We start from the raw sequence: 12,097 nt of genomic DNA, 5'->3' as shown, positions 1-12,097 counted from the left end.
CACATGCCTTCTAATTAAATAGATGTATCTGCGTCATGATTTTGCTGTTTTCTCAAATTGATGGACCTTTTTGGACAGCCTCTTTGGCAAAGCAGTATTGGCAAATAATAGGCAGACTACAATGTGGCTGTTCCAGACACTAATTGATATAGTAGAGTATGGCAGTAGTAGTTTAGCAAATTTTTTATCAATACTGTACTTTTTTTTTTACTTGGTTGTTTACGTTAGCTAGCGTTAGTCGTTATACCTGCTTCAAAACTCAGGTATTTATCATCCTATAGCTCGTGCTCCATCTTATTTTGAAATGTTTTAAACGGTGAGCCAACATGTTTTGAGCGATTTTACCTCCAAAATGATCGAATTGCAATACAATACATATAGAATCACAATACATATCGTATCGCCACCTAAGTATCGTGATAATATTGTATTGTGAGGTCCCTGGCAATTTCCAGCCATGCCTACTGGGCCATGCCTGAGATGATATGAACGGTCATGTATGCGATTTACTCATATCTGTGAGCAAAGTCTCTGCACCAATGTACTTTCTTTAATTAATGATAATGCATTCTTGGTGTGACAAAGAGGGTATGACATCATTATCCATCATTTTGACAGACTTTGTATGCCCTGCATGTGTAACAGACAAGGTGAGTGTGTGCGTGTGTGTACTGTATGAGTTTGTGAGTTTGTGTGTGTGTGCATACCTACGAGCCGCGCTGCAGGTCAGTCTGGCTGCAGGCCCAGATCTCCTGTCACCTGATGCCATCACCCCCTCATAATTGTCAGCAAACCCGCTCCTCCCCCCTCCTCACCCCCAGCCTGCCAACAGAACGCTCGGACAAGATGGAGAGGACCACAGAGCCTGAAGACCAATACACAAGCTTACTGTGGAAAGAGGGTGTATGTGGAGGGGCTACTCGCATCATACTAGTCAACTCCAGTCATAAGAGTGTTAGAATTGGCAGTGATGTGGGTAGCAGTAGAGCAGTGTAAAGGTAGTTGGGGGAATCGATAGAGTCATTTATATTGCCGTGTGGAGATGGAGAATGATATTGTTAGTCATTACGGGTGCTGTTCCTGGCCTTGGCCTGCTGAGATACTAATGTACAGGCCAGCCTCCTGATTCATGTAGCAGGCGGATTGGGGCTGTGGAATACCAATCACCAGCCAATTCCCAGCCCTCATCAGTACTCTGTGCTGTTGTGCTAATGCGGATTTGGTTGTCATTCATGATTGAATAACTCCAGGAATATTGGTGTTTTCAACTCCGGCGTTGCCTCCCCCTCAGTGGTGGCCGTAGTTCCGGACAGAGATGCCATAGTGGTGAAATTAAAATGTATTGATCCCGCCAAAGGGATCCTCAAATAAATACATTATTTTCCTCCACTGGCACTTTATTGATCAGGGAAGTTTGGGGCCGTTCCTCTAAGTAATAACCTGCCGTCTGGACACTTCTGGAAAAAAATACCAATAATTGAAAAATAGATGTAGACTGTGTGAGGGTTTGAGAAGACTCACTAAAGTTGTGGAAACATGGAGCATAAATCCTGCCCATGTTTAATTTAATTTCTCCCTCTCTCCAGAGTTATTAATGTATGAGCCTAAATTACTTTGTGGATGGTGGCAAGGCGTGCTTTTATCCCGGGTAAGACACATTTTTTCCGTGGAGGAGCCACTCTTCACAGAAGCACCTTTGTAAGAAATGCTTTGGAATGTAATTAATGGACAGGACAAAACCATGAATAGCAATGTGGTGAATATGCCATTTCTCCAATGCCTCGCTTCCCCCCGGCCCCGTCCCTCCCCTCTCTTCCCAGACTCCTCTTTAGGGAGCACTTACGCTGTTTCACGGCCGAGTGGTTCATTTGAAGGAGGGCCGTTAAATGAGGATGTGTGTTTAATCATAAAGCCTACGATAGTGACAAGGCCAAACGAGTTACAGCTCCACTCTATTCACTGTGTCCTACTGTCTGTCTGTGACCATATAATACGTTGCCTCGGGCCAGACACCTCTTTAGTGGGTGGCCAGGCATGGCCTGATTAAAAACATACACAATCACATTTGCCAGACAGCAAATTACCCTCATTCTGTCTTATCACTCATAACTCACCATGAAGAGTCACAATTTCAGGAAACCCTTTCTGAGACAAATTGCAACATCAGCAATACTTGATGTGGTGAATGTAGATGGAGCTCAGTGAGGAACAGAAAGTCAATCCTTGAGTGTGTGTGTGTTTGTGTGTGGGTGTGTGTGTGTGTGTGTGCGCGCGTGCGAGCATGTGTGTGTGTGTGCGCAAGCGTGTGTGTGTGCGCGAGCGTGTGTGTGTGCACGAGCGTGTGTGCGCGAGCGTGTAAGCACGAGCGTGTGTGCGCGAGCGTGTGTGCACGAGCGTGTGTGTGTTTGTGTGCGCCCGAGCGTGTGTGATTGTGTGTGTGCGCGAGCGTGTGTGTGTGTTTGTGTGTGCGCGAGCGTGTGTGTGTGTTTAACACTGGACATGTTAGATTACTACTCAGCCATTTGAGGAGGATGGATGGGTATCATTAGCCAGGTATAAGATCTAAATCATTTGGCCTAAAAAAGTGGTAAAGCTGTGCTGGTTGTGCCTATAACATTACAACAGGCTTCTGCTTGATAATCATTATAATCCCTCAATCCCTGGAGTCTCCATTCAGCCACGATTTGACAAATCAACTTTCTCAGCTTCCTGCCTCCTGCTCTTCTCCACTCCCTCTCCTACTGGCCACATATGAAAGGAAAACCGATGGTGGAAATCTTTTCTGCCACATTTTCTGGAATTACATCCCACAGTTCCCGCAGCTTGGGTTCTGTAATCCATAGGCACCATGGGTAATGCTGCACGGCTATTGGCACTAATGGGAAGACTTTGAAAGTGACGGCGTTAAGCATTGGGGCTAGACTGTGCAGGGAGACAGAGGTTTACTCCAGCAAATGGTGTCTGCTCTATTCATGGACTGCTACTCCAAGAAGCTGCTCAACTCTCTCTCCATCTGTGAGCTGAGGGACAGCTTCCACATACTTCTTGGAGACCTGACTGTGTGTTGTTTAAACATAGAGAGTCTGGGAACATCAAACAAGTGGGGGGAAAGAAACCATATTTCGGTAATAGAACCAGTTGAAAATATGCGTTGGTACTTAATGAATATGATGTCAGTTTGGTTGTCATATGAGACATTATGACTGATGACAGGACGACATAAACTGTTTCTGGGAAAGTCTAAACATTGTAGTTATCAGATTCACATGGAATTGTTGTGCAAATTAAATGTTTGAATATGAAACTGTTTGTGATAAGATTAAATGTAATTTTAGCTTCCAAATGAGAAAATTGGGTTTTCATAAGGTTAGAGCCCTGCTCAATCAGTGGCCCGCCTCTGTGAAGAGACATGGGTTATAAACTATGAAACACACCCTTCTCTCCCTCTACTATATAAGCCCTTTACGAAAATGTAACCTCCTGTTCCGAGGACGATAGGACGACGGTCCATACGTCAAAAAGGACTAACATGTCAACTACAGAACTAAGCCAACCTCAGCGTGAGCTTTGGTTGTGAATGGTATGAACTTTGAACTCTTATTCACTAAAGAAGTGAGACCTCCTAGCCGTTGAGTTAGCAACAGCAGCCGTAAACGTGGGCTTGGAAAGGACGGACGACGTACCCAGTCTAACACACAACGAAGATACTACAACGTATCCAATTTACCACCAGAGACATTCTTCCGAGGACAGGAAGATCTCTGTTGGCCAACACGACCAGCATCTACGACCAACCTACCGAAGCGCAGCTCAGAGCAAATATTTATTGCATTTTCCTTTTCCAAATGGGCGGTAATTTAGAATGCATAAGATACTGTATTTACGAAAGCTTAGCTTCTCCCTTTGTTCCTCAGTCTTCCCGCTCTTTCATTCAAGCCCAACCCCCTCTCTTTGTGTAACCAGCCGTCATACAGGTTCTGTCCCCCAGGGACATTTTCTGTATGACATTATTTGCATTCTGTGTATATGTAATTCTGTGTGATTAGTTAGGTATTTAGTAAATAAATAATTAAACCCAATTTTGTATTGCTGATTCAACTTGTTAGCCAGGGTTCGTGAAGATAACCAAGAATTTACAACTTTCAGATGAGACTGAAATAAGGTGATGATTAATATTGACTGCAATTGATGTAAAATATTACTAGGTCTTTAAGAGTTTATTCAGAAGATAGCAGCTGTATAAACACTCTTTCGTGGTGCCCTGACTTTCTAGTTAATTACATTTACATGATTAGCTCAATCAGGTAATATTAATTACAGAGAAAGGATTTTATAGAATAGCATGTCATATCACTTGATCCGGCACAGCCAACAACACAACACAGTAATCAACAACACAGTAATTTTTTTACGATTTGGAAACAACGTTGATTAAACAAGTTTTGCCCAGTGGGTAGTGACTGAAATGTACAAATGAATGCCGCGGAACCTGTTCCCAACATTCCTGCACGCTAAGCTGCCAGGGAATATTACACAGCTGATCTGAGCCTGTTTCATAACGTCACTTACAAGGTAAGACATTCACCCACACACATGTTAAATTAAAACAGCCTTGCCAGCTCTCTGTCTGTCCTATGAGGTGTACTATTGATCGTATTCCTCCAGGCTTCATTATTAAGTGATATAGTTCCAATCAGTCAATATTCATCACTCATAAAAACCTTTCATGGTCTGTCATGTCTCCACCCTCTGCTGCTACAGTATGGTCTGTCATGTCTCCACCCTCTGCTGCTACAGTATGGTCTGTCATGTCTCCACCCTCTGCTGTTACATTATGGTCTGTCATGTCTCCACCCTCTGCTGCTACAGTATGGTCTGTCATGTCTCCACCCTCTGCTGCTACAGTATGGTCTGTCATGTCTCCACCCTCTGCTGCTACAGTATGGTCTGTCATGTCTCCACCCTCTGCTGCTACAGTATGGTCTGTCATGTCTCCACCCTCTGCTGCTACAGTATGGTCTGTCATGTCTCCACCCTCTGCTGCTACAGTATGGTCTGTCATGTCTCCGCCCTCTGCTGCTACAGTATGGTCTGTCATGTCTCTGCCCTCTGCTGCTACAGAATGGTCTGTCATGTCTCCACCCTCTGCTGCTACAGAATGGTCTGTTATGTCTCCACCCTCTGCTGCTATAGTATGGTCTGTCATGTCTCCACCCTCTGCTGCTACAGTATGGTCTGTCATGTCTCCACCCTCTGCTGCTACAGTATGGTCTGTCATGTCTCCACCCTCTGCTGCTACAGTATGGTCTGTCATGTCTCCACCCTCTGCTGCTATAGTATGGTCTGTCATGTCTCCGCCCTCTGCTGCTACAGTATGGTCTGTCATGTCTCCACCCTCTGCTGCTACAGTATGGTCTGTCATGTCTCCACCCTCTGCTGCTACAGTATGGTCTGTCATGTCTCCACCCTCTGCTGCTACAGTATGGTCTGTCATGTCTCCACCCTCTGCTGCTACAGTATGGTCTGTCATGTCTCCACCCTCTGCTGTTACAGTATGGTCTGTCATGTCTCCACCCTCTGCTGCTACAGAATGGTCTGTCATGTCTCCACCCTCTGCTGCTACAGAATGGTCTGTCATGTCTCCACCCTCTGCTGCTATAGTATGGTCTGTCATGTCTCTACCCTCTGCTGCTACAGTATGGTCTGTCATGTCTCCACCCTCTGCTGCTACAGTATGGTCTGTCATGTCTCCACCCTCTGCTGCTACAGTATGGTCTGTCATGTCTCCACCCCCTGCTGTTACAATATGGTCTGTCATGTCTCCACCCTCTGCTGCTACAGAATGGTCTGTCATGTCTCCACCCTCTGCTGCTACAGAATGGTCTGTCATGTCTCCACCCTCTGCTGCTATAGTATGGTCTGCCATGTCTCTACCCTCTGCTGCTATTGTATGGTCTGTCACTATAATTATTTTACATTCAAAATAAGTGCCCAAAAATAAGCGGTCCAATGACATTAAAGGCTCAGTCATCCTGTAGAAACAGGAAACATTACAAGCTTAGAAAAAAGTTACTACGTAGAACCTAAAAGGGTTGCTCAAAGTGACTTGTTCATTGATTCCATATAAAAGGTAAGCTCTGTGGTGCTGTGTGTTATTGGGGTGCAGTGCTAATAGTCGGCTGTGGTTCTGTGCTGTGTTGTGGTAATGTACTGTGAAGTGAAGGGGCTGGGGAGCTGGTGACGCATCTCCGTGGTGGGTAACATTGTCTTCTAAAAGGCTCATTCTCTCTTCCCTCCTCTGTTTCAGTCCACGTCATCTATCAATGTAGACAATCACAGAGACAATGCCAGGATGTTGTAGAGGGACCCAAGAGCATCCACAGTCATGGCTGAAAATAGGAAAATTAATAATGTGCCTTAGCTGGAAAGAACATTATGGAAAAATTGATTATGTTGTTTAACAACAAAAGGTTTATTGTGTCCTGACCCTGCTTTCACATTAGATCCAGTTAGGTGTTGTATTTGGACAAGGAGCCACTTGGCATGGTGTGTGGATCAGATGTGGTTACAGTAAGTGCAGTGTGTAGAGTGAAGCCCCAAAATTGCCCTCGCTGGAAGTCTGTGTTTCAGACATAAGCAAGTGGATGGCTGCAAACGTTCTACTTTTAAACTCGGACAAAACAGAGATGCTTGTTCTAGGTCCCAAGAAACAAAGAGATCTTCTGTTGAATCTGACAATTAATCTTGATGGTTGTACAGTCGTCTCAAATAAAACCGTGAAAGACCTCGGCGTTACTCTGGACCCTGATCTCTCTTTTGACGAACATATCAAGACTGTTTCAAGGACAGCTTTTTTCCATCTACGTAACATTGAAAAAACCAGACATTTTCTGTCCAGAATTGATGCAGAAGAATGTGTCCATGCTTTTGTTACTTCTAGGTTAGACTACTGCAATGCTCTACTTTCCAGCTACCCGGATAAAGCACTAAATAAACTTCAGTTAGTGCTAAATACGGCTGCTAGAATCCTGAATAGAACCAAAAAATTTGATCATATTATTCCAGTGCTAGCCTCCCTACACTGGCTTCCTGTTAAGGCAAGGGCTGATTTCAAGGTTATACTGCTAACCTACAAAGCATTACATGGGCTTGCTCCTACCTATCTTTCCAATTTGGTCCTGCCGTACATACCTACACGTACGCTACGGCCACAAGACGCAGGCCTCCTCATTGTCCCTAGAATTTCTAAGCAAACAGCTGGAGGCAGGGCTTTCTCCTATAGAGCTCCATTTTTATGGAATGGTCTGCCTATCCATGTGAGAGACACAGACTCGGTCTCAACCTTTAAGTCTTTATTGAAGACTCATCTCTTCAGTAGGTCCTATGATTGAGTGTAGTCTGGCCCAGGAGTGTGAAGGTGAACGGAAAGGCACTGGATCAACTAACCGCCCTTGCTGTCTCTGCCTAGCCGGGTGCCCTCTCTCAACTGGGATTCTCTGCCTCTAACCCTATTACAGGGGCTGAGTCACTGGCTTACTGGTACTTGAGTGGGTTGAGTCACTGACGTGGTCTTCCTGTCTGGGTTGGCGCCCCCCCTTAGGTTGTGCCGTGGCGGAGATCTTTATGGGCTATACTCGGCCTTGTCTCAGGATGGTAAGTTGGTGGTTGAAGTAATCCCTCTAGTGGTGTGGGGGCTGTGCTTTGGCAAAGTGGGTGGGGTTATATCCTGCCTGTTTGGCCCTGTACGGGGGTATCATCGGATGGGGCCACAGTGTCTCCTGACCCCTCCTGTCTCAGCCTCCAGTATTTATGCTGCAGTAGTTTATGTGTCGAGGGGCTAGGGTCAGTCTGTTATATCTGGAGTATTTCTCCTGTCTTATCCGGTGTCCTGTGTGAATTTAAGTATGCTCTCTCTAATTCTCTTTCTTTCTTTCTCTCTCTCTCTCTCTCGGAGGACCTGAGCCCTAGGACCATGCCTCAGGACTACCTGGCATGATGACTCCTTGTTGTCCCAAGAGCACCTGGCCGTGCTGCTGCTCCAGTTTCAACTGTTCTGCCTGCGGCTATGGAACCCTGACCTGTTCACTATGATTACTATTATTTGACCATGCTGGTCATTTATGAACATTTGAACATCTTGGCCATGTTCTGTTAGAATCTCCACCCGGCACAGCCAGAAGAGGACTGGCCACTGGTTCCTAGCCTGGTTCCTCTCTAGGTTTCTTCCTAGGTTCTGGCCTTTCTAGGGAGTTTTTCCTAGCCACTGTGCTTCTACACCTGCATTGCTTGCTGTTTGGGGTTTTAGGCTGGGTTTCTGTACAGCACTTTGATATATCAACTGATGTAAGAAAGGCTATATAAATACATTTGATTTGAAACCTTAACCCTTACCTTAATCATTCGGAGTTAATGCCTAACCTTAAAAATTTGGAGTCAATGCCTAAACTTAACGTTGGAACAATACAGAGAAGTAACCAAACACTTCGAAATTGGATGTTTGAGAAACATGGATGAACGTCTAATTCTGACGTGAGACTGTGAGAGCTTGTTGAATTCAAGAGCTGTGTATGGCCATGAGATAAGAGTGTGCATGCACTGGTGTGCATGGTACAGTATGCTAGGGTGAAGGACTCTTAAATCAGGTTGGTTATTACTGGGCCGATGAGGCTCTGTGGCTCTCTGATGGCTGTTTAGGGATCTGGGCTCAGACATGTCCGTGCATCTCAAACAGCCCTGATCATTTTAACACTGCACACACTCCATCCAGACAAGGACTCTCACAGTCACTGGAGGGCTGTTTAACCCAATGACATAATGAGATAATGTACAGGACACTGTAATATAATGATTTACAACATCTCATCCATACTCATAGTGTATAGTGGACACCAGGCATACACCTACATAATGGGATTGATTGTATGTAATGACTAACAAACTCGCAATTCACTAATTTACAGGACAGCTGTCATAATTGTTGAAGCCGTGTTGTATGGACCAAACTGCAGACGGAATGTGGATACTCATCTTTTAATGTAAAGAATAATAAATTAAAGCAAAGTATACACAGGAAAACAATAACCATGAACTCACGACAGGCTAACAGGCTACGTACAAACAAAAGACTAGCAGTGTTAGCACAACCACCCACAAACCCAAGTGACAAACATACGACTCCCAATCGGGAACAACGATCCCCAGCTGTTCCTGATCAGGAGTCACAAGACTAACACAGAAACATACATACTAGACAACACATAGACTTCTTCTGCCACGTCCTGACCAAAATACTACACCACTACTCCCTCTGCTGGTCAGGACGTGACAGTACCCCCCCTAAAGGTGCAGACCCCAGGACGTGACAACAGCACATCTCCGCGATGAAGTTATAAACGATGTGTTACAAAACAATCAATTTGGTGATTATACGAAACAGCACACACACATAATTAAATACATACACAACTATTAGATGATTCAAGTCTCTGATATTTATTATAATCCAAGGGGCAGGCAAGAGAATGGTCGTGGACAGGCAAAAGATCATAACAAGGTCAGAGTCCAGGAGGTACAGAGTGGCAGGCAGGCTCGAGGTCAGGACAGGCAGTATGGTCAGGCAGGCAGGTTCAGAGTCAAGGCAGGCAAGGGTCAAAACCGGGAGGACCAGCAAAAACAGAGAAAAGGAAAAAACAGGAGCACGGAAATAACACGCTGGTTGACTTGACAAAACAAGACGAACTGGCAACAGACAAACAGGGAACACAGGAATAAGTACCCAGGGACTAATGAGGAAAACAGGTGACACCTGGAGGTGGGTGGAGACAATCACAAAGACAGGTGAAACAGATCAAGGCGTGACAACAACTCATAATTCAGTAGTGGATACCACAAAATATTTACTTGCATTGTTTGGCATACACTGTTGTAGTTTTTAGCTGCAAGATTGTCTTGGGCTGAAACAAGGACATGTAATGCACGCATGCACTCTCTCTCCCACTCTCTCACACGTACCTACATGCACACACACGCGCACACGCACACAAACATACACACACACACACACACACACGTACAACATGATGTCTCTGAACTCCTCTGGCTCTTAGATGTGGTGTTGCTGAGCAGCTGGTATATTTATATACTGATGAAAGAGGGATGGAAAGATTGAAGAGGAGGAGTGGTGAGGGAGAGCAGAGAGGGGCTCGATCAAACAATTGCCTAATCAGCCATCTATAGGGGCCCTTTGTGTACCCTCACATCATCATCAAACATCAAGCCAACACAGATCACTACACACCACCATCAAACATCAAGCCAGCACAGATCACTACACACCACCATCAAACATCAAGCCAGCACATCCACACATATGAATCTAGTTTAACATTTTCCTGACCCTAAGTCCTTAGCCTGGGTGCCAGTCTGCTGTCATGCTAAACATGTATAACAAGGAGTACAAGGAGTGAAATGTTCTAAAGCTTCCTCACATCAGGACACACATCCCAACATGCCTGCTTCTACATATTTACTCTACACTTGCATACCCTCAAATTCTTCTGATTGTTCTCATTAGGCTCACAGTTAGAGAGGATGCTTAAAAAGGACATAATGAGAGTATAGAACGACTGACACACACACACACAGAGAGAGAGAGAGAGAGAGAGAGAGAGACAGAGAGAGAGAGAGAGAGAGAGAGAGCATAATGGAGAGAGTAAGGATGGAACTGAACTTTGTTCTGTCAGTGAGCTAGAGCAGTTAGTGAGTTAGATCCGTGGAGATCATTCCTCCATTAGAGTGTTTAACACACCCCAGAGGGTACATAATGGTCAATGGACTCTAAGCACACATTAGGAGCGGAAGGTATATCATGGTGGTCAATCTGTCTGTCTAAGTACACCGCAGGGACTTTGGATATTGCATGCTGGTCAATTCAACCTATCGCTTGTGGATATACTCCTGTCAGTGGAGTCTGGGCTGTGGGGTGGGTAACTGGTCGGTTCAAATAGTTTCTCTTTTCATTTGCTATACCATGATAAGCTATTGCTTATCATAGGTCCAATTTGTAGCAACAGTCCTTGTGCAGTGGTCAGTAATACCTATGAGAACTTAAGAGCGGTATCTGTAAGGATGGGTGGTTAACCTTTGTATCAGAGTCTATAGACAAAGCCCGTGGGCTTATTTCTTGATCAAGCGGGCCCTGGATAGGGTCTCGAGTGAGAGCGGGAGAGATTTGAATTTTAACGTCCTTGCCATGGGTGTTAACTTGTTATGGATAGGGGGCAGTATTATCACGGTCGGATAAAAAATGTACCCGATTTAATCTGATTATTACTCCTGCCCAGAAACTACAATATGCATATAATTATTAGCTTTGGATAGAAACACTCCAAAGTTTCTAAAACTGTTTGAATGGTGTCTGGGAGTATAACAGAACTCATTTGGCAGGCCAAAACCTGAGAAGATTCCAAACAGGAAGCGCCCTCTCTGACTATTTCTTGGCCTTCTTGATCATCTCTATCCAAAACAGGGGATCTCTGCTGTAACGTGGCATTTTCTAACGCTCCCACAGACTCTCAGAAGGCGCCAGAACGATGAATGATGACTTTGCAGGCCATGGCTGAAAAACAGTAGCGCATTTGGATAGTGGTCGATCTGAGAACAATGAGACTGGGGGCGCGTGCACGAGACGACTCCATGTTTTTATTTTTTCGTCTTTGAACGAAAACAGGGTTTCCCGGTCGGAATATTATCGCTTTTTTTACGAGAAAAATCGCATAAAAATTGATTTTAAACAGCGTTTGACATGCTTCGAAGTACGGTAATGGAATATTTTGAATTTTTTTGTCACGAAACGCGCCGGGCGCGTCACCCTTCTTTACCCTTCGGATAGTGTCTTGAACGTACAAACAAAACGCCGCTATTTGGATATAACTATGGATTATTTGGAACCAAAACAACATTTGTTGTTGAAGTAGAAGTCCTGGGAGTGCATTCTGACGAAGAACAGCAAAGGTAATCCAATTTTTGTTATAGTAAATCTGAGTTTGGTGAGTACCAAACTTGGTGGGTGTCAAAATAGCTAGCCATGATGGCCGGG

The sequence above is a fragment of the Salmo trutta genome, chromosome 33 (assembly GCF_901001165.1).
Source record: "Salmo trutta chromosome 33, fSalTru1.1, whole genome shotgun sequence".
In the NCBI taxonomy this organism is placed as follows: Eukaryota; Metazoa; Chordata; class Actinopteri; order Salmoniformes; family Salmonidae; genus Salmo; species Salmo trutta.
Note: the sequence above shows the minus strand (reverse complement) of the source record.